Source organism: Schistocerca americana, chromosome 5 (genome assembly GCF_021461395.2).
Source record: "Schistocerca americana isolate TAMUIC-IGC-003095 chromosome 5, iqSchAmer2.1, whole genome shotgun sequence".
NCBI lineage: Eukaryota > Metazoa > Arthropoda > Insecta > Orthoptera > Acrididae > Schistocerca > Schistocerca americana.
Window position 1 is genome coordinate 337,182,963 of NC_060123.1, and position 24,685 is coordinate 337,207,647.

The 24,685-nt window shown below is 43.2% G+C and overlaps 1 pseudogene; it reads left to right on the top strand.

Moving 5' to 3' along the window:
• Positions 1-24,214: 24,214 nt before the first annotated feature.
• LOC124617075 lies at positions 24,215-24,331 on the top strand (annotated as a pseudogene).
• Positions 24,332-24,685: the final 354 nt, after the last annotated feature.

A 24,685-nucleotide genomic window follows, 5' to 3' on the forward strand; every position in this document is an offset into this window, starting at 1 on the left:
GGTATATAAGTCGCCGGTTACCAGACAACGACCTGTTAATGCCAAACTTATCGCTGCAAGAAAATATAAAATCTCCCTGTGAACTCTTATATTTATCGTACCTCTGTTATTATGATACTTATTCTCCCATAGTCGCCTCTGTGTTTTCTTCTTCTGCCGCCATTTCATCACAATAAACGCAGCACAAACACCTGATGAAAGAAGAGTATGAACAACAGGCTCCTTGCGCAATGCGGCAACATGTGGAGACGAGACGCTCATGCATACATGCGCTCTTTCCAGAAATTTTATGCATGCGCTTTTATTCTCGTGCGTCAGCGACTGCACCCGAGGTCACGCGTCGTGTGGACATACCTTAAGACCATTCTGCCACCAGAGAGATGCATTATCAGAAGAGAGTACACGTTCCGAGTTGCCTGCAAACGAAGCTCTGCCGCGGTACGGTTAACAGGTGCATCACAGAGCTGGAGGGGAATGGCACCAGAAATGGAAAGTTACTCCATAGTTAAAGTATGCGGGACAGTACCATTATTTTGGGCAAAAGGTGTAAATGGGTCCCAGATTCACCATGAACGTCTGGCGCGGTATGAATCAAATGCAGTGTCGCGTCTGCCCTTAGTGACACGGTGCCAACAATTTGACCAATGCCACACAAATGTGGGTCATGCTGATAGGGAAGGAAGGCCATTTTCATCGACCACCGACGACGATGTTCAGGCAATGGAGGAGCTCATTGGCAGCAATCGCAAATTTTTCGACGATGCTTACGCTCACGCAGCGGTTCTTAAATTGCTCCGAGCCCAAAGAGCGGAGGACGACGGTTCAATCCCGCGTCCGGCCATCCTGATTTAGGTTTTTCGTGATTTCCCTAAATCGCTCCAGGCAAATGCCGCGATGGTTCCTTTGAAAGGGCACGGCCGACTTCCTTCCCCGTCCTTCCCTAATCCGATGAGACCGATGACCTCGCCGTCTGGTCTCCTCCCCCACAACAACCCAACTCAAAGAGCGGATTTCTATCGTCGAGGAATCAAACGATAGTAGAAATGATAAATTTGAAGGAAACGTATCCTGCCTTTGTAATGTCCAGGAGACCATCATACATTTCTATAACGCGAGCAGCAATGTCGCGATACGATAAAGCGCAATCGCGATAGGTTACAATCCGACCTTTATCAAAGTCGGAAACGTGATGGTACGCATTTCTCCTCCTTACACGAGACATCACAACAACGTTTCACCAGGCAACGCCGGTTGAAACGTCCCCTTAGAAAAATTCATGAATTACTGTGATGATAAACCTCTTACATTATTTGATTTTGAAACAGCTGAGCAGAACTGAACGTACTCAGAGACATTTCGCTCTTTACTTATTCTGATCAACACTAAACTGACACACAATATTTTTTAGCGCAACGCAATCTGACTTTCAATAATCCCTACAAAAAAATGGCCCTGACTAACAATAACCTATACCTTTCACAAATCACTTACCTCACAAAAAACTTCGTTACTCGAACTACTGCAATACAGCGAGCGCCACTACTGCCAGCAAAATAAAGGATTCCAACTACTTAAGTCACTAACTACTGATAGGCAGAGTTAGCAAATGAAAGATTTTGATAGAGAACAAACAACTGATAGGCAGAGTTAGCAAATGAAAGATTTTGATAGAGAACAAACAATGTATGTACCTTGATAGTGTTCAAAAGTCATAATGTGTATATCAGTTCATGACATCCAGTCTTACAAATTTACTCTCTCTGATGGACACACGTCCAGATCTTCCGTTCTCAAAACTCCGCCATCTCACTCCCCACATCCATCACTGCTGGCGGCTCACCTCCAACTGCGCAACGCTACGCGCTGTTAACAGCCAACTGCCCAACACTACAATAGCAAACAACAATGCCAGCCAGCCACAGACTGCACACAGCACAGCCAGTGATTTTCATACAGAGCGCTACGTGGCGTTACCAATATAAAAACCTAAACAGCCTACTTACACGGTCAACTGCTGTTTGTGCATGAGAAATCGGTTGAAAAGTTTGAATAAAATATCATTTCTGTTCTTCTTATTGCGCATTTCTCGCAGATACCTTCTGTACTATATTGAAGCAGCATGTATGGTCCAAATTTCATCGAGCTATGTTACATAACAGTACTACATCATGAGAAAGTTACTTTCGTCACTAAGTTTTGCACAGAATTGTACATTCCCCAGTCCACAACTCCCGTGGATATACTTATCTTGTAGTCGTTTGTCGTCCAGGATTGGAGGTTCACGGCTTTATGAGTATGTTTCAGGCGATCTTTCTGCGTTATAAATAAAATTTCGAATAAATTTGGTTTATAATTGTCCTGTTCTTAAACGACATGACATGAATGCACTGAACAGCTGACTCATCTTGCTGTCTCGTGAGCCAGTACTGCAACCTTCAACCCAGGCTGAAACAATGCAGCACTAAACTGGAAACACATCGTTCGTTTGTTGAAACATCTGCCAAGACTGTCACCAGAGCAATCGCCCACGCAAGTGGTGCTGCTAAAGAAGACCCTCCCCCCCCCCCCCCCCTCAACTGAGGCTGCCGCGTTTATTCTAGTGGCTAGTTATGTCATTTACATGGCGTCAGACAACGCCTACGTCAGAATTATGACGTGTCTTACAACTCAAATTAAATATCGTTTAAAGTTTCAGAAGGTGAACAAAAGTAAGCTAACACTGTTAACGACGAAGCCTTCACCAGCAAAGGACTGGCGAAGCTTTCTGCTAACAACGACCTTTTAATTTTACGATTAAAATATTATTTTCTAGGTGAAAGTTGGACTATTTTTTGAGCAAGGTGAGCAGTTATTGAGAATCCCTTAAGAGAGAATTCTAGAAATTGAAGTCGTGTGTGAACCCCATATTCCTGACCTCGACAAGGAAGACCTTTTGTAAATTATTTCATTTCCCCTAAACACATGCTTATGGCTCCATATTGCAGCATAGCAAACTTATTAAGCATATATTGAGGGGCTTTCAACAGAACGAAAAAGTGTTATCTTCTGGTTTGGTTGCACACCCTGAAACTGTGAAGGCAACAGCTTGAGCTCTCCGCTACTAGGCTGGCAAATACGTGTCGTATAGAGTGGCTCATGCCACGAACAACAGTTTTAACCTAAAAGAAAAATACTGTTCAAGCTCACAGCCAATGCTGACAACAACAATTATTGTCTAAAGGAAAATAAATAAATAAATGGGTCAAGGACAGGGTGTTTGATGACAGTTCCAACACGTACTCCCGTGAAATGTAGATCCACCTGGCATCCCATGTGAAACCTCTGGAAATGCGGATAGTTTACAGTTTCCTGATTGTTTTCTAAAAGGGTACTGTTCTTCACGATCTCGACTAAAGTCTGTGATCAGTTTTCTATACTCCACAACACAATTTACAGCAGATGTGACGTGAATAGTGGTCGAACTGTAGAGAGCCCTAAGTACTTCGACCATCCTTATCTTGCTGATCTCCCTCCTGAAAAGGAATCCTGAACTGCTGGGTAACTGCTCATTAAGCTATGAACAGGAACCAATAGGTCCAAAAACCAAGTGGTGTGGGAAGTGGAGGGGTCTTGGAAGTATAGAAAAATATGCCTATGTTGTGTCTGTAATCTTTCAGCTGTGAGAATCTGAATGTGAGTCAGTGTCTGAATTACATTTCACTATATCCTATGCTAACTTTGCGAAATGCAGTGACTACTTATGTTATTATTGTGAATAACCTTCGTCCATGCTATGGACTGGAACAAAAAAGTATATGCAACGTTACTGTCGATAATACACGCCTCATAAGATCACAGTATAGAGTTATCAGAACGCTGGTTTCCTCGCCCAACACGCGCAGCTTTCCTAATCCTTGATCAAAGCTACACTACTGGTTGTGCCCGCTATCTAGGTAGGGATCCAGCAATATCAGCGAAATGTGTAAGGTGAACGCAAACGGTCGATTCATTTGTTACTAGGTTCCGACAGACCAATGTTCATCATAGGTGACTAATACTTCCGGGCTTTAAGTTTGCACATTCATCTTTCACACGTATAGTTGAAAGTTGCATGTTAAACGGCACTTCGATCCGGTATTTGTAAACTTTTGCAAAGACGTTCCGTAAATAGTATTGCTGTGCAGTGTAGACTGCTTGAGTTGTGTCTCTCCGAGACACGACAGAGTGGCGTGTTAACCATATGTGACATCCGCGCGCCTCCATCCAATCAGAAAGGTGGCATTTAATTTTGGACCATGCTTGTAAGCTTGAAACATTTTGGTTGCGTTATGTCAAGCGGTGAGTTGTGCCAGTTCAGAGACGGAGGTAGCAATTCGGAGTGCTGGATAGCGCGTCACAGTTATTTGTACTGGTTGCTAACAAGCAAAGTTTTGAGTCATTCCATTCGTGAGATATTCGTGTCATACTGTTTATTTTGCAATCATTCCGCATGTTAACACTTTCAGACCCTCTGGTTACAATTGTGTACACTAATTTTTACTGTGTCTTACCAGCAACAGAAGTATTTTTTCTCAGTGGAAACTTGAGGTACATATTTTTGAATGTTCAACCTTTTCATCAAGCGCAAGTGCTGTTAACTGTTGGCATCGCTATGAAAATATCAGCGAGTCAGTATAGCAATGCGCAGCAGCTCGTAACCACCAGAATAAACGGATGCGTTTGGTTCGCTATATTCCACTGTGTAACTGAATATTGTTACTGTTATTTTGCCCGGTAAGTACTGAATGATTATTTTACTATTTATTACAATAGAGAATACTTCGTAATTAGTTATTTTAGTCAATAAAATAAAGCCAAGTGTAGAAACTATGTTTTGAAAACGAGGACATATTTTTGTATAAATCTTGCATCTAAAATCATTAAAGAGTACCTAAGAGCATTACCACATAAAGAAAATTTTCCACCCTCCAGATAAAAAAATCAGGTCTGAAAGGATTAATTCGTGATGAATTAGGATGGTGAACTGATGTACAAGGTGTCCCAAAAAACACCTACAACTTTTAGGGACAAATTGCTTACATCAAAATAAGAAAAAAAGTTCAGTAAACATTCGCTCTAAAATGTATACCTTAAGAGCTATGTTCGCTTATTCATCTTCGATACTATGAAATACATCTCTTTTACTTCAAGCTCTTTGCTATCCATATTTTTGGAACGAGGTAATACGGACCAAAAAAAGAAATAAAATCTAGCAAACATGTGCTCTGAAAGGCATACCTTAAAAGCTACGAGCACTTGTTCAGCAGAAGAGATCTGTTTCACACTAGCGAAGATGGACAAGTTGGAAGCTGGATACCAATTCTGTAGTAGTAATTCAATCCGAAGTATTATCACTCAGTTTCATCATTCTCTCTTGCATTTGAGAATGTTCTATACTTTCGTGGAAATCATGTACAGAAAACTTGTGTATTTGTGACTGCTAGTATTTCGACTTCCGCCGCACGTGTCTTTCGAATCCCACGTGACTTGCGTCAACTATTGTTGGGTTTGAGGGCAATAGAGATAATTATTTGATTCTGATGTTACTTATTACTTCTTAAATCATTTAATGAACTTTTACACGAATTTATGAACCAGTCCTTATCAGACGCCATCTTGTGCGCACCTGCTGCTAACAGTCCCCTCTTGTCTATTCAGTGGTTACAAATAGTGGAGATAGTGAAATAACTGAGTTCGTAAACAGTTTTCCCATGTTAATAGTGATAAATATCCCGTTCTCTGCACGTGTAAATTTCAGACAGAGAGGTAAGTCCTATCTCTGGTTGCTGAATCCCGCGTTGCTGTGGCACAGTTTTCGAATGTGTCTGTATGTTCTTGTCTCTACGTAGTAACCTGCACAGAAGATGGCGCTAACACCTTTATCGCTCCTTAGTAATTCATACAAATTCAATCTTTCGAATTACATCTTTATTCACATAATTTGGAGAGGTCATTTTTATGCTGAAGTACTGCAATTACAATAAAGGGCCTCGATCCCATTGTATTGATTCAGCTATCAATTGATCACCAGTACACTCCGTAGTTTTCATAGGATTTAACGAGTGATTTTTCGCAGTGTTTGATGTTCAATTATACAAGGTGTACCTATTAATTACTGGGTGCGCTATTTATTGTGTGTGCTACTGTGACTATTCCTATTTATGGTCGAAGTCAGACTGTGTTACAAAATTGTTTAATGGGTCACGAATTTATTGATAGTAGTTTCGCTAATTATGGTCTAAGAATGCTACTTGCTATAGTAGTCCAAGTTTCAAAAACAACAGCCACTTTGGACAGTGTGTCTAAGAATTGCCGAAACCCGTAGGTCAAAGCAGTATTTTTTATATTGTGATACATACATACAGAAACTACGCATTCAACGGACCTGTATACGCACCATCGTGCCTTACAAAGGGATCTATGCGTCTCCCTGTCCTGAATGTCTGGCTGAGCATCTCAGGAGCTATGCTGTGATAGGTTTCCGAAATTCTTCATTAGTCTTATTCCAATGTTTTGCCATTTGGGCTTGGTTACTCCACACAGTAAGTTGTCTAGCGTGGTAAAGTCCGGGTTTCGTGGTGGACGCGTTAACAAGGGCTACAGATATTGTTCTGTCAGATCCGATCCAGCATTGTTCGTCAAGGAAATTACGCACGTGAATGGCGAAATGTACTGGACCTCCGGCCTGCTGTAACCACACGTGATCCGTCATTCCCTTGTCTCCGAACTGAAGTACGAAACACGTTTGCTCTTTCGCGAATGGATTTGTGGAGACTGCTCAGCTGATGGAGCGACGCCGACACGTATTTCATCTCGCGTTTTTTCATTCCACTACCTAGCCTGTCTTTGACGCTGGCTGAAGCGAAAGCACGCATCTCCCAGTCAGGCAGTGTTGGTTTACGCGCTGGACCTTACCAAAGCGATCTTTAAACGCACTCATTATCTCTGTCAGTGTTTGCACTGTCTGTGGACACGCCACTAAACGCTCCTCAACAGGGTAACTTGTCCGCTCACATCATGCATCGCTTCACAACTAACGCAATGGACCACTGTAACAAAACAAGACCATGCTGACAGAGCTTTCCGTCGTTTTCAAATTAGTGATACCAATAAAACAACTATTTATTTCCCTGGTGGTACAAAGTCGAGAAGGTTACGGGGACGTGTCTTAATACCCTGTAGAGCGCTTGTATTGCGGGTTAAATTGCTTAAGTAAATGGAGTATGCAAGATCCCCTCGCTTCTAAACTGATACTGTTATTACTCAGCTTAGCCGCGAGTCCGTAGAGGATGATATATGTGACGTACAGTATAACTGGTCAGCATTTCCACCCGGAATTTGCGAGTGTAAGTCGGACCTTCCTTGATTCGCCTTGGTGGGTCGTATCGTCGGATTTCCTCCTACCTGTGCGCGGTGCACCTCTCGTAAATGTCGTCCCGTGCAGATTCCTCATTGGCGCATTGAATGACTCTGTCGGTGGAAGCTAATTATCTGAAATTGCTGTCGATCAACTTTGGGGTATCTATTTATTCGAAATTAACATTCAGAATGCCGTAATATCACTTTTATTCTTGTTAAATGGCTCTGAGCACTATGGGACTTAACTTCTAAGGTCATCAGTCCCCTAGAACTTAGAACTACTTAAACCTAACTAACCTAAGGACATCACACACATCCATGCTCGAGGCAGGATTCGAACCTGCGACCGTAGCGGTCGCGCGGTTCCAGACTGCAGCGCCTTTAACCGCTTGGTCACCCCGGCCGGCTGATTCTTATTAGATCAATAATGAAACACTCATGTCACAAACTACTCGTATCCGAGAGCACGGCTACCATCGAACAACACAGGAAGAGCTCTTAACGCCGACTGCCGACTTTGGCGCGCAGTTTGTATCTCTTACTAGTTTCATCACAGTTCGTGGATTTCCGATCAAGTTCGTACTTACTAAGATATGCATTTGTTAATGAACGGATGTGAATTTTAATGAGGCAAAGTTATGATAAATAGTTTTAAACATCCAGAGGCTCCTGCTCGTATTCATGTTCTCATAAATGACTTTAGTTATTAAATATAAATAAACAAGATCGGTGACTTTGGCGCCAAGATGGCGGTACTTCCCGTCATGTATATTTCCCAGGCTGATGCTTGTTGCTACGGTCCAGCGCCGAGCCCCACCCCACTACGCGCGACATATGTTCGCTTCGTCACCTAGCCAGCCAGCGTGGGAAATGCTCTCCGACTCATGATCGGCTACCGACTACAGCACTTCCTAACTATCGTGAATACATCAATAAAAGACAATAATTTATTAAAACTGGTAAAAATGCCTTCCTCACGTAAGAGGCACCTCACAAGTACGAAGATAACGTGCAAGAAGGCCAGAAGGTTACCCCTTTCGGATGTTTTAACTAATACGTAGGATCCATTCAGTTCTTTACTTGGTTGCCTTACGCTGACTGTACGGCAGTATATTATCTGTTAAAGTCATCGAATATCTTGTAACCCCATTATTCCCAATTTCTGAATCAAGGCTCATACATCTATAGGACAAAAATTTGGAAACACTAAAAATACATTACCATGCCCAGTACGGTACAGGAAAACCGTTGGCGTTCAAAACAACTTCCATTTGTCTCAGAATGGATAAGTACAGGTCCTGTACGGTTTTCAGGCTAGTATTATACCATTCTTTCTGCAAAATAGTGGCAAGTTCTGGTAATGATGATGGAGTTGGATAGCGATCGCGTATCCTTCTCTACAAAGTAGACCACAAAGTCTCAATGATATTGATAACTTCCGACTGTGATGGCCAGGGGTGATGCAACAATTCATGCTCGTGCTCACAAAATCAATACTGGGCGATGCGAGCTGTATGAACAGAGGCCGTATCGTCTTTTAGCACATCATCACCACTAGGAAGGAAACACTGTACCTTGAGATTGGACTGACCATCCAAGTGGTCTCCTAATCCTTTGCAGTAACGCGACTTTGCAGAGTAAACATGCAGCCCACGGCGGAATAGCACGATATGGCTGCCCAAATCAGCATCGAACCACCGCCATGTATCACTTTGGCGACGTAAATTCGGACACAAGTTGGAAAGAGTGTGAAACAGCACTCATCCGACCAAATGACATTCTTCCATTGGTCCGCGGCACCATGGCTGCGGTACCATGTTTTCCCGTTAAGGGCATTTGCGTCACTGACGAGTAGTATTGGAACTCAGCTTGCCATGCAAGTCTCTGCTTCTGGAGCTCCTTTGGTGTTGTTTTGGTTCAAAAAAATGGTTCAAATGGCTCTGAGCACTATGTGACTTAATTGCTGCGGTCATCAGTCCCCTAGAACTTAGAACTACTTAAACCTAACTAACCTAAGGACATCACACACATCCATGCCCGAGGCAGGATTCGAACCTGCGACCATAGCGGTCGCGCGGTTCCAGACTGTAGCCCCTAGAACCGCTTGGCCACTCCGGCCGGCCTGTTGTTTTGGTGCCGATAGTGTTCGTGAGTGCGACACTCCATTCTGCAGCAACTTTTGTAACTGTTGTCCTCTTATTTTTTCACAATCCTCCTCAGTGACCGTCAGTCACGATCACTCAACAAACACTTACGTTCGCGATATGATTTAGTCTATGATATTTTTCCACTTTCCCTGTATGCGGTAAAATCTTCGATACAGCGCCTATTTTACAAGCATCACTTCTCCTACCTATATTGCGGAAGCACCCACCATTCAAACACCAACAATCTGCCTACGTTCGAGATCACTGAGCTCCGACATAATGCACTCACAGCTACACAGAACACTGTTCTGACGATTACTATAACGTATTGAGGACACTGCGCAGGTGCCGTTCCTGTTGAAGCAAAACAGTGCAACGTGCAGGCATAGCTACCGTCTGAATTGACGATCAAGCCTGCATTTCTCGCTGTGTTTCCATATTATAGTCCACCCTCTATACATATACACAGATATATACTTCTGGTACCTCTATCAACAAAGTTACACTAAAAGCTCTTTCGATATACAGGGTGTATCAAAAAGAATCGTCCGATCTGGGACATCTATGTTTCTGAAACTAATAAACATATACAATGAATTTTATTTTTTGATGAACGGGAAACTCAAGACGTATTTTTTCATTCCTTTCCATAGGTGTTCAATATGCCCCCTTGAGACGCACGGCATACATCAACGCGGTATTCAAATTGTTCCCACACTGCAGCGGGCATGTCTTGAGTTACAGCTTCCACAACTGCTGTTATGCGATCTCTCAGTTCATTATCTGTTGCTGGTAACAGAGGCATATAAGCAGAATCTTCTATAAACCCCCACAATGAATAAACACATACAGTCAGATCCGGTGACCCTGGAGACCAGTACTGTAAGGCTGAATCATTTGGTCCAATGCGACCGATCTATTTTTAAGTAACCCTTTGATTTAAAAATTCCCGCACTTCCAGATGCCAGTGTGGCGGTGCCCCATCCTGTCGGTAAATGAAGTCGTTCGAATCAGCTTCAAACTGTGGGAAAAGAACATTCTAAAGCATATCGTGATATACTGTATGCTTCCTGTAACATTGTTTTCGGCAAAGAAAAATGGACCATGTTTCCTGTGAAACTGCGCAAAACACATTATATTTTGGCGAGTCCCTCTCATGTTGTACAACTTCATGTGGTTGTTCCGTACCCCATATTCTCACGTAATGATGGTTCACATTTCCATTTAAATGGGAAGTTGCCTCGTCACTAAACAATGAGAGTGAAAGAAAACTGTCATCTCCATCTTGCGAAGAACGACACTGCAGAACACCAAAATTTGTTGTTTGTCACCTTTACCAATAGTTTCCAGTAGCTGAATTTTGTTTTTATGTGTGAACGTCGACGCAGCACACGCCAGATGGACATCGGGGACATGATGAGGTGTCGAGCTGCACGGCGAACAGATTTCTGCGGACTCTTGTGAAACTATGGCGGACGTGTTCGACGTCTGTTTCGGACACTCGGGGACGGCCCGGCGATTGGCCTTTACACAAATAACCTAGATCTCGGGACCGTTCATGCCGTCGTCTAATGGACTGTACTGTAGGAGGATCTACACAATACCTTGTACGAAATTCACTATGAACAGTTATTACTGAGCTGCACTGCGCAAAAATTGGCACACAAAAGGCTTCTGCCGGCCGGAGTGGGCGAGCGGTTCTAGGCGCTACACTCTGGAACCGCATGACCACTACGGTCGCAGGTTCGAATCCTGCCCCGGGCATGGATGTGTGTGCTGTCCTTAAGTTAGTCAGGTTTAAGTAGTTCTAAGTTCTAGGGGACTGAAGACCTCAGCAGTTAAGTCCCATAGTGCTCAGAGCCAAAACGCTTCTGTTGCAGCGACACCATTTTTACTAGAACTGAAGTGGCCGCACACTGCTGCTATCTAGTGGGAATCATGTAAAACTCGAGAATTTGGCCTTTCCAACAGTACGTTGTTCACGCACATATCTCAAATAAAATAATAGTTTTGATTTTTTTTTAATCGTGTGATTCTTTTTGATGTACCCTCTATAATTCGAAAATGCTTAGACTCTTATGAAAACAAATTTTATTGTCGCTAACTTAATATTGAATTACATCCACTACTCAATATACAGATTTATTTCTTGTTACAATGGTATTTATCATATACGAAGCCATTGTAATTGGTTAATCTGATGAAGGAAATGTCTGCCATTTATCTGGTTCGGATAAATACGTAATTAAATGTGTTACCCATTATTTCTGACCAAAAGCACTGGCAAATTTGATCTGACAGATTTCGTGGAACAGTGTAATGGATATGATCTTACGCAGTACCCGAGTCAGTACAATTCTTCGAGGTATTATCCAAGTCATCTTACGTAAAAGATCCCATAACTACGCTTTTGCAATGGAATACTAGCCAATCCTTCAAGTTATGTATGTTTGATTTCCTCTTTCTGTTCTGATGGAGCGTTACGACCAGCGACCGCGCCTGACCAGTTTGTTAAGGTGTTGTCTGTGTCTGTTATCACCGTTTAAGCTTATCTAACAATATTTCGTACATGCGACACAGTACTGAACAGTTTAGTAGAAGCTATAATGAATAGAAATCCTCAAAAATATTTTCTCGAACACTTGCGTTTTCGAGTTAAAAAAATTATTTCATCGTGTTTGTTACGTTGAAAAGTAATGCTGAAACGTAATAATCTTCAGATTACATCTACGTATCAATATATACTATAAAACTATCTGTATATATGTGTATATGAATGTATGTATGGGTGCATGCATGTACCTCATCTCCTCCTAAACCACTGGATTGCTTTCAACCAAAGTTGGTACACACATCACTTACTGTCTGGAAAGAATTACTGTGGGTTAAGAAAGAAGGTAGCTCACAACGCTCAAGTAGCCATGCTATGTGCATCCAGAGTTTGAGAATGAGAGCACTTCGTGACTTGTAACAAGCTTTACATATAATTTCAAACCTTTACCAGACTTTTCCCCCCTGATACCCCAGCAAAATGATTAAATTATAAAAGTTTATCCTTACTACATTTTCGCTGCTCTTGCAGCAAAACTGCCGCATCAGGCATGACGATTTAATTTATTACTTCTGTACCGTTAACTCAGTTTTTGCAGACAGTATTCACATATACCACTGAAGGTACCTACAAAATTATGTGGTTGTACGACACATAGTTCAGAAGATATGACGTCATAAGCATTGAGCTGCGTAAAAACGAGAATGCAAGGCGAAATTCGCTAGACATACAGGTGAAACATGATTACAAATACACTACTGGCCATTAAAATTGCTACACCAAGAAGAAATGCAGATGATAAACTGCTATTCATAGGACAAATATATTATACTAGAACTGACATGTGATTACATTTTCACGCAATTTGGGTGCATAGATCCCGAGAAATCAGTACCCAGAACAACCACCTCTGGCCGTAATAAAGGCCTTGATACGCCTGGGCATTGAGTCAAACAGCGCTTGGATGGCGTGTACAGGTACAGCTGCCCATATAGCTTCAACACGATACCACAGTTCATCTAGAGTAGTGACTGGCGTATTGTGACGAGCCAGCTGCTCGGCCACCATTGACCAGACGTTTTCAGTTGGTGAGAGATCTGGAGAATGTGCTGGCCAGGGCAGCAGTCGAACATTTTCTGTATCCAGAAAGGCCCGTACAGGACCTGCAACATGCGGTCGTGCATTATCCTGCTGAAATGTAGGGTTTTGCAGGGATCGAATGAAGGGTAGAGCCACGGGTCCTAACACATCTGAAACGTAACGTCCACTGTTCAAAGTGCCGTCAATGCGAACAAGAGGTGACCGAGGCACGTAACCAATGGCACCCCATACTATCACGCCGGGTGATACGCCAGTATGGCGATGACAAATACACACTTCCAGTGTGCGTTCACCGCGATGTCGCCAAACACGGATGCGACCATCATGATGCTGTAAACAGAACCTGGATTCATCCGAAAAAACGAAGTTTTGCCGTTCGTGCACCCAGGTTCGTCGTTGAGTACACCATCGCAGGCGCTCCTGTCTGTGAGACAGCGTCAAGGGTAACCGCAGCCACCGTCTCCGAGCTGATAGTCCATGCTGCTGCAAACGTCGTCGAACTGTTCGTGCAGGTGGTTGTTGTCTTGCATTTGTTGACTCAGGGATCGAGACGTGGCTGCACGATCCTTTACAGCCGTGCGGATAAGATGCCTGTCATCTCTAATGCTAGTGGTACGAGGCCGTTTGGATCCAGCACGGCGTTCCGTATTACCTTCCTGATCCCACCGATTGCATATTCTGCTAACAGTCATTGGATTTCGACCAACGCGAGCAGCAATGTCGCGATACGATAAACCGCAATCGCGATAGGCCACAATCCGACCTTTGTCAAAGTCGGAAATGTGATGGGACGCATTTCTCCTCCTTACACGAGGCATCACAACAACGTTTCACCAAGCAACGCCGGTCAACTGCTGTTCGTGTATGAGAAATCGGTTGGAAACTTTCCTCATGTCAGCACGTTGTAGGTGTCGCCACCGGCTCCAACCTTGTGTGAATGCTCTGAAAAGGTAATCATTTGCATATCACAGAATCTTCTTCCTGTCGGTTAAATTTCGCGTCTGTAGCACGTCATCTTCGTGGAGTAGTAATTTTAATGGCCAGTAGTGTATGTGCAAGATATGTCAGATACAGGTGAAATATATGTGACATGTGCGAACATGGGCCAAGCTGCCGGTAAAAGCACCTCCTAAACTCCTGTGTCGATTTCAGCCAAACGTGGTACACTTGTTGCTTACAATCTGGAAAGCAATACTGTGGGGACAGGAACCATCGACGTTCTATTGCGGTGTGAATGGAGAGAGAAGGGGGGAGGCGGAGGTGGACAGACAGAGAGGGGGAAGGAGAATATGGAATCAGAGGGAGTGGGAGGAGGAATGGGCAGAGAGAGAGGGAGCAGGAAATGGATAGAGAAAGGTGAGAGGAGAAGATGGACAGAGAGCGAAACAAGGCGTAGATATACTAACTTAATACTAGCTGTTACAGAATTGTTTTGTGGTGTTTGTGTACTTAAATAAGGAAGATGGAAGTTCAAGTTGGTATAGCTCCTGAGGTGCTAAGTGCGTTGCCAAATTGGGATAAAATGTGGAGGTTTATTCCCGTGTGAGGTCCTCCATTTGAGAGCACTAGTGGGTTGTACTCATCCAGTTTGGTTCACCAATCTTCGACAGGTCATCTGTTCACACGCAGAACAGATGTCACTCCCAGCAGGAGGTGTCCAAAGTCTCCTAAACGTAGCTCATTACATGACATTCGTAATGACCGCATAGGTATACCGAGTGCGATGTTGCAGTAGATTCTAAAGACCAGCGCGATGAACGTCAGAGAAATGCCAGACTGAGGGAAGAACGTGTACGTTATGAAAGTTGCTTATCTAGAAACTGCACTGCTCAGCAGAACATTGAAAGATAACTCCTAAAAGTAGGTGATTGTCAGAATGTGTGCGTGAACACGAGAAACAATATATATAATACCTGTAATTATTCTCGCTCTGATAAGGATTGTAATAGGATAGGTGGAAGCTTCCCTTAATTGTACATTGACAATCAGCACATCTACGTCTTGCAGGAACACAAGAGAGTGTGATGTAAAGTAAATAGAACAGGTGAGATTATACAGGGTTATTACAAATGATTGAAGCGATTTCACAGCTCTACAATAACTTTATTATTTGAGATATTTCCACAATGATTTGCACACACATACAAAAACTCAAAAAGTTTTTTTAGGCATTCACAAATATTCGATATGTGCCCCTTTAGTGATTCGGCAGACATCAAGCCGATAATCAAGTTCCTCCCACACTCGGCGCAGCATGTCCCCATCAATGAGTTCGAAAGCATCGTTGATGCGAGCTCGCAGTTCTGGCACGTTTCTTGGTAGAGGAGGTTTAAACACTGAATCTTTCACATAACCCCACAGAAAGAAATCGCATGGGGTTAAGTCGGGAGAGCGTGGAGGCCATGACATGAATTGTTGATCATGATCTCCACCACGACCGATCCATCGGTTTTCCAATCTCCTGTTTAAGAAATGCTTCTGCTTTAGCCTTTTCCGTAAGATTTTCCAAACCGTCGGCTGTGGTACGTTTAGGTCCCTGCTTGCTTTATTCGTCGACTTCCGCGGCTACACGTAAACTTGTGTTGCGCAGTGCCAGTTTCCGCAATCAGAAATCAGTAACGGTCTTAAGCCAGAGATAACAAAACTGGAAGATAATCTTTTTCTGTCAAGCTTGTGCTACATCGTACGAGAGCATCGGTGCGTCCGTTTTTGTGTGTGTGTGTGTGTGTGTGTGTGTGTGTGTGCGTGCGTGAGTGAGATAGCGAAAGAGGGCGGGAGAATGGGCAGGGAGGGTGAGATTGAGGTAGAGAGAATGGGGGTGAGAGAGAGAAGTTGGGAGGGAGACGAGGGGTAGGAGGGAAGGAGAAAAGAGGGGAATGGAGGTGAGGAAAGTGGGAAAGAGAAGAGAGGGAGAGACGTTTAGTAGGAGGGATGGAGAAAAGAAGGGTTGAGGGAGTTAGAGGGAGAGAGAGAGAGAGAGACAGAGAGAGAGAGAGAGGAAAAAGGAGACAGAGGAAGGAAGAAATCACTATAGCTGTTATTTAAACTGTAACTAACAGTGGTTTTTCTTTTCATAACCCACTGAAGAATATCAGTCGGCATTGCGCGTTACTGACCATTGCCGGAGAGTCGGAACTACAGCTAAGCTCGCTAATGCACTGAAACTCCCTGCTTGCAGTGTCAAACAGTGTCATTATCTTTGATTCAACTTTGGTGTTTTGCTTCTTTTTATCACGGGCCTATTTAGAGACGTTACTTAAAACTGAACAGATCCGACACTATTACGCCTAAACCTAGTCTTTTTACTTTTTTGTAATGTCATTCATAAAATGTGGTCACAGAAAATCATCATAACGGCCGGGAGAGTGCTGAGCTGACCACACACCCCTCCTACCCGCATCCTCAGCTGAGGATGACACGGCGGTCGGATGGTCCCGATGGGCCACTTGTGGCCTGAAGACAGAGTGACAGTGACATTCATAAAATGACTGATCCTCGGACTTCCTTAACTGCACTTTTAATTCGTATTTCTCGACAGAATTTAATTTGTAGCAACCAGACTTTATCAGCTTGTGAATGAATTCATTTGATACTGAGAAAGAAGTAGAAAACTTTGAATTGCACGTTTACATTCGAATATACATTCATTATCAATAGCTGTACACATTATTTTGAAACAAATCGATGCCTTTAATGTGTCAAGACGTTCTTGTTTCCTGAAAAATAAGGTTTATCTCAATGTGACCTTTATTTTTATTCCAAAATTTCTTCCAGTACCAACAGAAATTCGTAACTTTTTCGACAGGACGGCCGATTCGAAGGGTATAAAGGCTATTACATAAACGTATGCACTCTGAAACCTTCAGTGTAACATTTCGTTAGTCACCCGATTTGTTCCATATGTCCCAAGTCATAAACTACTCGCCAGGCCTCGCAAGACATTAATGATTCTTCAACCACGTTATTGGCACTGCTGAATTCAGTGCTGATGTATTCTGATGTATTTGCTCGGTGACGCTACGCTGTGTTTAGTAACAAAAATCAAATAAAGGCCTCATAAAACTGCATATTAACAGTTTTTGGTATCTTCTAAGTGACCAGTTTGCCTTAAGACCCCTTAAGAACATGCCTGATTAAGTTGTAGTTAAGAAGTGGGAGACTACTCGAAACAGCTTTTACACATGTCGATGGTACGAAATAGGTATCTGGTGGAGGCCGCCTGTTAAGTTGGTCTCACCGGTAAGTAGTTTACTCTTTAAAATCGTATTTCTTGGTAAAGAGATCGCCACTATCAGGCAATGACCTTTAGGTTTTGCAGTGGCAGTGTGCGCCCGTACTTCGAGAAGGTTTAGTGTTGTATGCCCTGCAATGACACGGAAAAATCTTTACTTGGAACGTAGTCGCACGAAGTAGGCAGTATGGTGAAACAAAGAAGTGGACTGTTTCCTCGAAAGCCGGCCGTCACGACCGCATTACGTAATGATAGCCGTGCAGCCTGGCGCGGAGTGGCGGTTGGACAGAGCGATTAACTGGCACCGCCTGCCGGTCGGCAGGCAGGCAGCCCGCGCAGCATCTCGCTGCTGTTGCGATATACGCGGGAGGCAGCCTTGTGCAAACGCGTGACGTCGCTTCTGGATAATTCCCGATCGACCGTTGGCGCCGCTGCGTCCTCCGCCCGCTGCGCCGCTCGGCCGCCAGCCGGAAGATGTTTCATCATCCTGCGCTCTTTAAAGCCGCGGAACTCCCCCACCGTCGCTGGACGTTTAAAAAACACTTAGCAATTACGCCGCAACAACAGCATCCATGCAGCTTTAACTGGGAAGTGCTAACTACGCGTTTTTGTCTTCCGATTGAGTTAACTTCTGCGGTGCAGCCAGTTGTGATCTCAGGGACCAATTCAGACCTGCTGTGAGCGAAGGTGCTGAAGAGTCTGCGGCGGTATCAACTGCCTGATTCACAACTGTTGTAACTCTTACCTGTTTTACGTAGTTGCAGTCACGTAAATTACCAACCACGGAGAAACGTCCAGAAGAAAGTGACTATATAAAACGTTGCATTAGCCAAGCAAATTATGAACCACGAAGAGACCGTCCAGAAGAAAGTGACTACATAAGATGTTGCTTATGATCAACTGTTACGATATATAAACGTATCAATTACGTTTAATTCAACACTTCCACTGCGACATATTGTGAAACATGATTTACATTTTCTTAGATTAAGCAACACTCAGAGGGTGTTTCATACCTGAATGTAGCGAAGTTGGCAGTGAATAATGGAACGTGACAGTTTTCTGCACGAAATGGCTTCACTCCACACGCACAGCTAACGTTATTAATTTTATTTTCCACGGGTCTCTACTTCTAAATATTGTTCTCACAACTATTATCTCCTTACTACCTTCTTCTCCATTTCTTCCCATTCTGCCGTTCGTAGTATTTAGACTGTATTATAGTTATTGTAATAAAAGCATAATACCAAAATAGAAACCTTATGTACATACTACCATGTCTTATCTCTGATACGCGAAAGCAAGTAAGTCCACACTGAAAACTGTAAGGTTACGCGTTCACTGTGTAAGTCGTACATTTTTCAGTCCTCCTACGTCGCATGACATTGCATCATCGATTCCATCACGAAACACACCGCTCACACTACGTAAAAATCTGTCATACGATTACGTTCGTACATTTGCGATGTGTAACGTGATCCTATCCTGTTGCGGTTGTTATTCGTAGTCTTGCCACAATGTTGGAAAAATTCATCAGCTTAATTTAAGAATGCTAGTCGTTGTAGGGTCAAAGTGATTCAAAATATTACTGCTGTGGCTAGCAAAGAGCTGAAAGAATAGAGATTTCATCCGACACAAATAATCCCAGAATTTATTATGGACGTAACACCCAAGTTAAAACAATGACATGCCTATTTTGAAAGTTAATTATTAAATGTATTGACATAAACTTTCCAACTTGCAACACTAACACGAGTATTTTGAAATTTAATTTTATTGTTTGATATTATATTGTATACAGGGAGATTCACCTAAAATTTGTACCGCACGTATTGCGAAAATGGATGTGCGGCTCTAACAGAATGGATTGGCAATCAGGGACTCGTATTGGTAGCCAATCAACAGGCTGTAATTATACTTAGAAAGTGTATTTTTTTTGCAGACATACGCTTTAAAGGGAACAATACCTGTTGACATTAACAAACTAAAAGTAGGGTAAATTGTAATGTCAGTGGTGTTTTTTGCAGGTTTGTAGTGCAAGTAGTTTACGAGCTATCGCATTTTGAAAATGTCCCTCACTGACACTTGTTTGTGCCATTCAACTTGTGTAGTTGCTATGTGCGATGGTGATATGTTTGCTTACAGTGTGCTTGTGTGTTCCTTGAGTGCATTGCGACTTGTTAGTCACTTAGTGTGTGGAAGTCCAAACAGTAGGTCGCGAGTGGATGATAGAATTTTCCAACGCAGAAAACGTAGATATGCACATGGTGTATGGAGAGTGTTGGAAGAATGCAGTTCGTTCTTGTACGGTGTATGCGGCAATATATCCCAATAGACTCTACTTTTAGTTTGTTAATGTCTACAGGCATTGTTCAATTTAAAAAGTGTATGTTTGCAGAAAAAATATATTTTCTAAGTATTATTACAATCTGTTTATTGGCTAACAGTACGAGCCCCTCACTACCAATCCATTCTGTGGAAAATCGCACGTCAGTAGCCCTGTCCATTCCCGCAATATTTGCGTTGCAAGTTTTGGGCGATTCACCCTGTATGTATTTAGTAATATGATAACTTTATAAATTAGTTGCAGAGCATCTGACATAGTAACAACACAGAGCATATCTCGTAACACATCACAAAAGTGTGTGTTTATTAGCATCCGACGTTATTTTCAAAGGACATAAAATTCGGTCTTTAAATATGATGTGATGCAGGTTGTCTTTAACCAGACACAGCTCCGCTCTAGTCCTGCGGCAGTTATCGCGAGCATAATGTGTTTTGAAAGCGCATCCTATAACATATGCTCTCCTCGATTTCATCCGCAGTGGTGGTAATTGTCAATAGCAGCAAACTACCCCCTCCCCTCCCCCGTCACCATTCTCCTCTCAACAGGTCTTTCACGTCGTCCCCTAAACATGCGACGAATTTACGAGTAGTGTGCGATATCTCGTCGAATGACTCCGGCCTTACGACATCGTGCAAAGTTTTAGTTCTACGACTTCGCAGCCAACTGTGCTTACGAACCGCCGTAACTAAGGTTAGCCCTGACGTGTTCAGTGTAAACAAACTGTCTGGCAGGTTAGTCTGTAGGGTTCACGGAACAAAGTCATTGGCCGCTCCTCTTTCCGCCTCCCTCCCCCCCCCCCCCCCCCTATCTCTCGCCATCCCCCACCCTCTTACCCTGCTGTCCTTGTCCGCGTGAGCTAACGCTCCGTTTTTCAATTGCCTCAGCGTCGAGTAAATGTAGAAAGAACACTCACACCACATTTTCCTACGTATCATGTATTCATAAGTTAGTTATACAAAAGTAAGCTTTACTTCTGAAAAGGGTAAATAACTTACGGAAATGTTTGATAAAGCTCTGAATGCGGTATATCTTAACGTTTTATTTCCGCTTAACACTGTTAGTTCCTGGCGTTTCCGCTAGGTGGTATGTGCGAGTGAATTATTCTAACAGTCATTATGGATTGGACGTAGTGGAACAATATTCTGGACACCACAGTCACAGTCACAGTCCATTGGACTTCTGTGTATGGGGTTGCATTAGAGACAGTATGTTTTGTTCTTTCCGCTCCCGGGTAACGTCGACGACCTGTGACAACGGATAATCAAGCAGTTGCCAACATACACAAAACTTGCTTCATAGGGTTCGGCTAGAAAACTGACTACATATGAGACATTTCTCGTATTATAAAAGGTAGTCACATTGAACATTTGTGAATAAACCTTAAAGACATACTGAATTAAGTGTTGTATCAAACATTTTTGTAAGTTATTTACTTTTCTCACAGTTAAATGTTGCTTTTGTATACCAATTTATAAACATTGTACCTTAAGGAAGATTTTCTGTAATAGCTGAATTAATAACATAGCTGAATTAATAACATAAAGCGATGTCGCCCACTTTCCTGCGAAAATGATGGACATTTCTTGCCTTTTAAAATTTATTCAACCAGCCACGCTATGATCACAGGGAAGAAAGAACGACCTGAATGGAACCTCCACCTGTATATCCGTCTCGGTCGTAGTAGTTTTAATTCCTCCGCTGCACAAAAGATGGCTACACTCTGTTCCCACTCACCAGTCGTATTAAAAATCCCTTTCAAGTACCTGAAACACATATGTGATCTGCAATAGAGAGGACTATACTATCGTGTGCGTTTATTAAATCTGAAGAAGAAAACGTTATTTTTAAACGCCCGGGAAAATGCCTATTTTTATGCTTTGTTGACATCCAATACATGTTATAAGCGCTACAGTTTTCTCAAATTTTCGTAGTCGCTGAATGCGTTCTCTAACAATCCATCTGCTTCATTTCCATGCGACACCTAACGTACAAGCTGTCTTATTTTATAAATCAATGCTGGCCCCGTGAGATCTTTCCTTATCTGCAGCTTCCTTATCAGAATACTCTGCACGTGCACGATGAGCGACGGTTTCGCGCTTCCGCAGAACGGAAGTATTTGGTTACGCTGACTAAGAACATAATCACAGCTCACGCAGACTGAAACGTACTCATGTAGTTCGGTAACACCCTGATTTTTTTTTTTTTTTAAGTTTTGCTACCGCGTCAATTTATAAATTGCAGCAGGAAATTTTGCCGAAGGACGCCGCCTCGGCTGGTGTAACTCTTCTGTATTACTCTTCACAAAACACTACCAGTCTGTTTCAGCAGAGTCACTTTGAAGCGAAAAGAGTCTACTTGCTGAATTAACTGGTTGTGATTCTAAAGAGCGATAAAGAAGAGTTTTAGCAGCCGAGGTATCGTTTGCAAGGTTTTCCTGCTTCACTAAAAGCCAAGATTCAGATATGATATAAGATATGTTGCCACTATCACACTGCCAAGTGAAGACTGGTAACTACCACTAATGTCATCTACACCTGTACTAAGCAAGCCATCTTACAACGTGCGGGGGAGGGTACTTTTATACATCATTATCCCCGTTACCCATTCCATTACCGGATGGTGTGCGAGATCCATTCGCTCGGGGAACCCTCGCAGTTACTTTCTTCAGTCCAGTCACAAACTAGTATGTGGAACAAAAACTAAACAACAGTCAGCCGTAGTTCAATCAGTTCTTGTTTATCTTTCTTAAAGCTTCCAGTTTCGGCACTTCATTGGTCCCATCCTCAGGCCACTATGCACACTGTGAACGAAAGTGTAGCGTGCTTAGAGGCCTAAGGAAAGTACCAATGAAATGCCGAAACTGGTAGGTTTAAGAAAAATAAACAAGAACTGATTAAAATATGGCCGTTGTTTGGTTTTTGTTCTACATACTGTTTGATCAGCCGCTGTCCCGAGTCCACGATGGATCCACGGAGAATTACGATGTAGGCTCGATAGTACGTAAGTCGTTATTTCGATGACCAGATGACAAAGCGGCACTTTATCGAACTCTTCCGTAAGTCAAGAGACACGGCGTCGGGGTAGGTGGCGCTGTTTACTGCCCACTGGGTCTCGTGGACGAACACATTACCGTTGTATGCGGGAATCCACTTTGCTTCCTAAGGTGGCGATCATGACACGCAAGAGGAAAACGTATTCCTTAAGCCTGTAGCAGATCGACTTTGACGATATTAGCCTATAGCTACACGTAACTGTCCGGCAACTCTTCTTGAAAACTACTCTGCTTTTTTGCAATCGCGTCATTACGCTGCAAGAAAGGGAACAAACAGTTTCATGTAGTCTGTGTGTAGTTTAATATTTCGGCCTTCTCTGTATCACCGTTTCTTTTAATTAAAGATCCTTGACCCGGGGAAAATTGGAAGAACAAGAGTGAAGGATGAGAGGGAGGGGATAATTTCGGAAGAGGAGGTTGTTGATGATCCTTTAAATATATAACAATGAGATATGGAAGACTGTTACGATTGCTTTTTGAGTGTTGTGTTTGAGTAAAGAGTGTATCACCGTTTAGGAAAGTCTTAGCCGGCCGTTGTGACCGAGCGGTTCTAGGCGCTCCAGTCCAGAACCGCGCTGCTGCTACGGTCGCAGGTTCGAATCCTGCCTCGGACAGGGACGTGTGTGATGTCCTTAGGTTAGTTAGGTTTAAGTAGTTCTAAGTCTAGGGGACTGATGACCTCAGATGTTAAGTCCCATAGTGCTTAGAGCCATTTGAACCATTTTAGGAAAGTCTTACATAAAGTGGTATATACAAGCATCGGTGTATACTAGGTCGGTTACACTACTTCCTAGTCTTGTACGAGGTGTTGGTAGTAGAAGAGTCGTGCTCACGCCAGCCAAGCGGGGCTTACATAATGCCGTGTTGCGTAATGTGAGGTAAAAGAAAGGCAACTGGAAAAACGACCTTGGAAGTTCCCGACCACCTTCGGTGACTGCCTCTGAGCTATCGGCAGACAGTATGTTCCTCCATATCCACATAATCACCGGCGGGCAACAGACTAAACGCATATGCAGCAACACTGCAAGGTTTCGTGAAGACGGTACGCCTTTCGCCTTGGATACAGTTTACAGAAGCAGCACAAGTGATGAGTTTCATAGTTTTGCGAATAAGGCTGTCTATATTTGCTTAGTTTTTTTATGTAGTTCGACATTTCGGCTACTGACGTCATTAAGTCAAAACTTACAGCCTGTAAAACAAGGTCCAGTGTCAGAACAAAACTTATGCCTCAGCAGGGCAAACAGAACCTACACCAAAGTCAATGCCCGGCTAAAGCAAACGATTTACTAAGTGACAATGAACCTCGTTTCACGAGATCCAAGCATTTTACGCGATCCTGACGGTATTGTTCGCAAAAATACGTTATGATCACAGACTCAGATAATTTATTTCCTTAATTACTGAGTTAGCCAACGGCCTTGCCGCAGTGGTAACACCGGTTCCCGTCAGATCACCGAAGGTAAGCGCTGTCGGGCTGGGCTAGGGATGGATGGGTGACCATCCGGTCTGCCGAGCGCTGTTGGCAAGCGGGGTGCACTCAGCCCTTGTGAGGCCAACTGATGAGCTACTTGATTGAGAAGCAGCAGCTCCGGTCTCGGAAACTGACATAAGGCCGGGAGGGCGGTGTGCTGACCACATGCCCCTCCATATCCGCATCCAGTGACGACTATGGGTTGAGGATGACACGGCGGCCGGTCGGTCCCATTGGGCCTTCATGGCGTGCTCGGGAGGAATAAAAGTAAATTACTGAGTTCCATAGTATTTATATTTCACGTTATTTATTTAAAACGTTGTCTGTTACGCTCGTAGTTCAGACAGACCACTACAAGTTATTGTTTAAGTTATTGACCGCGAAGAAAATGTCGTCGAAAGCTCGAGC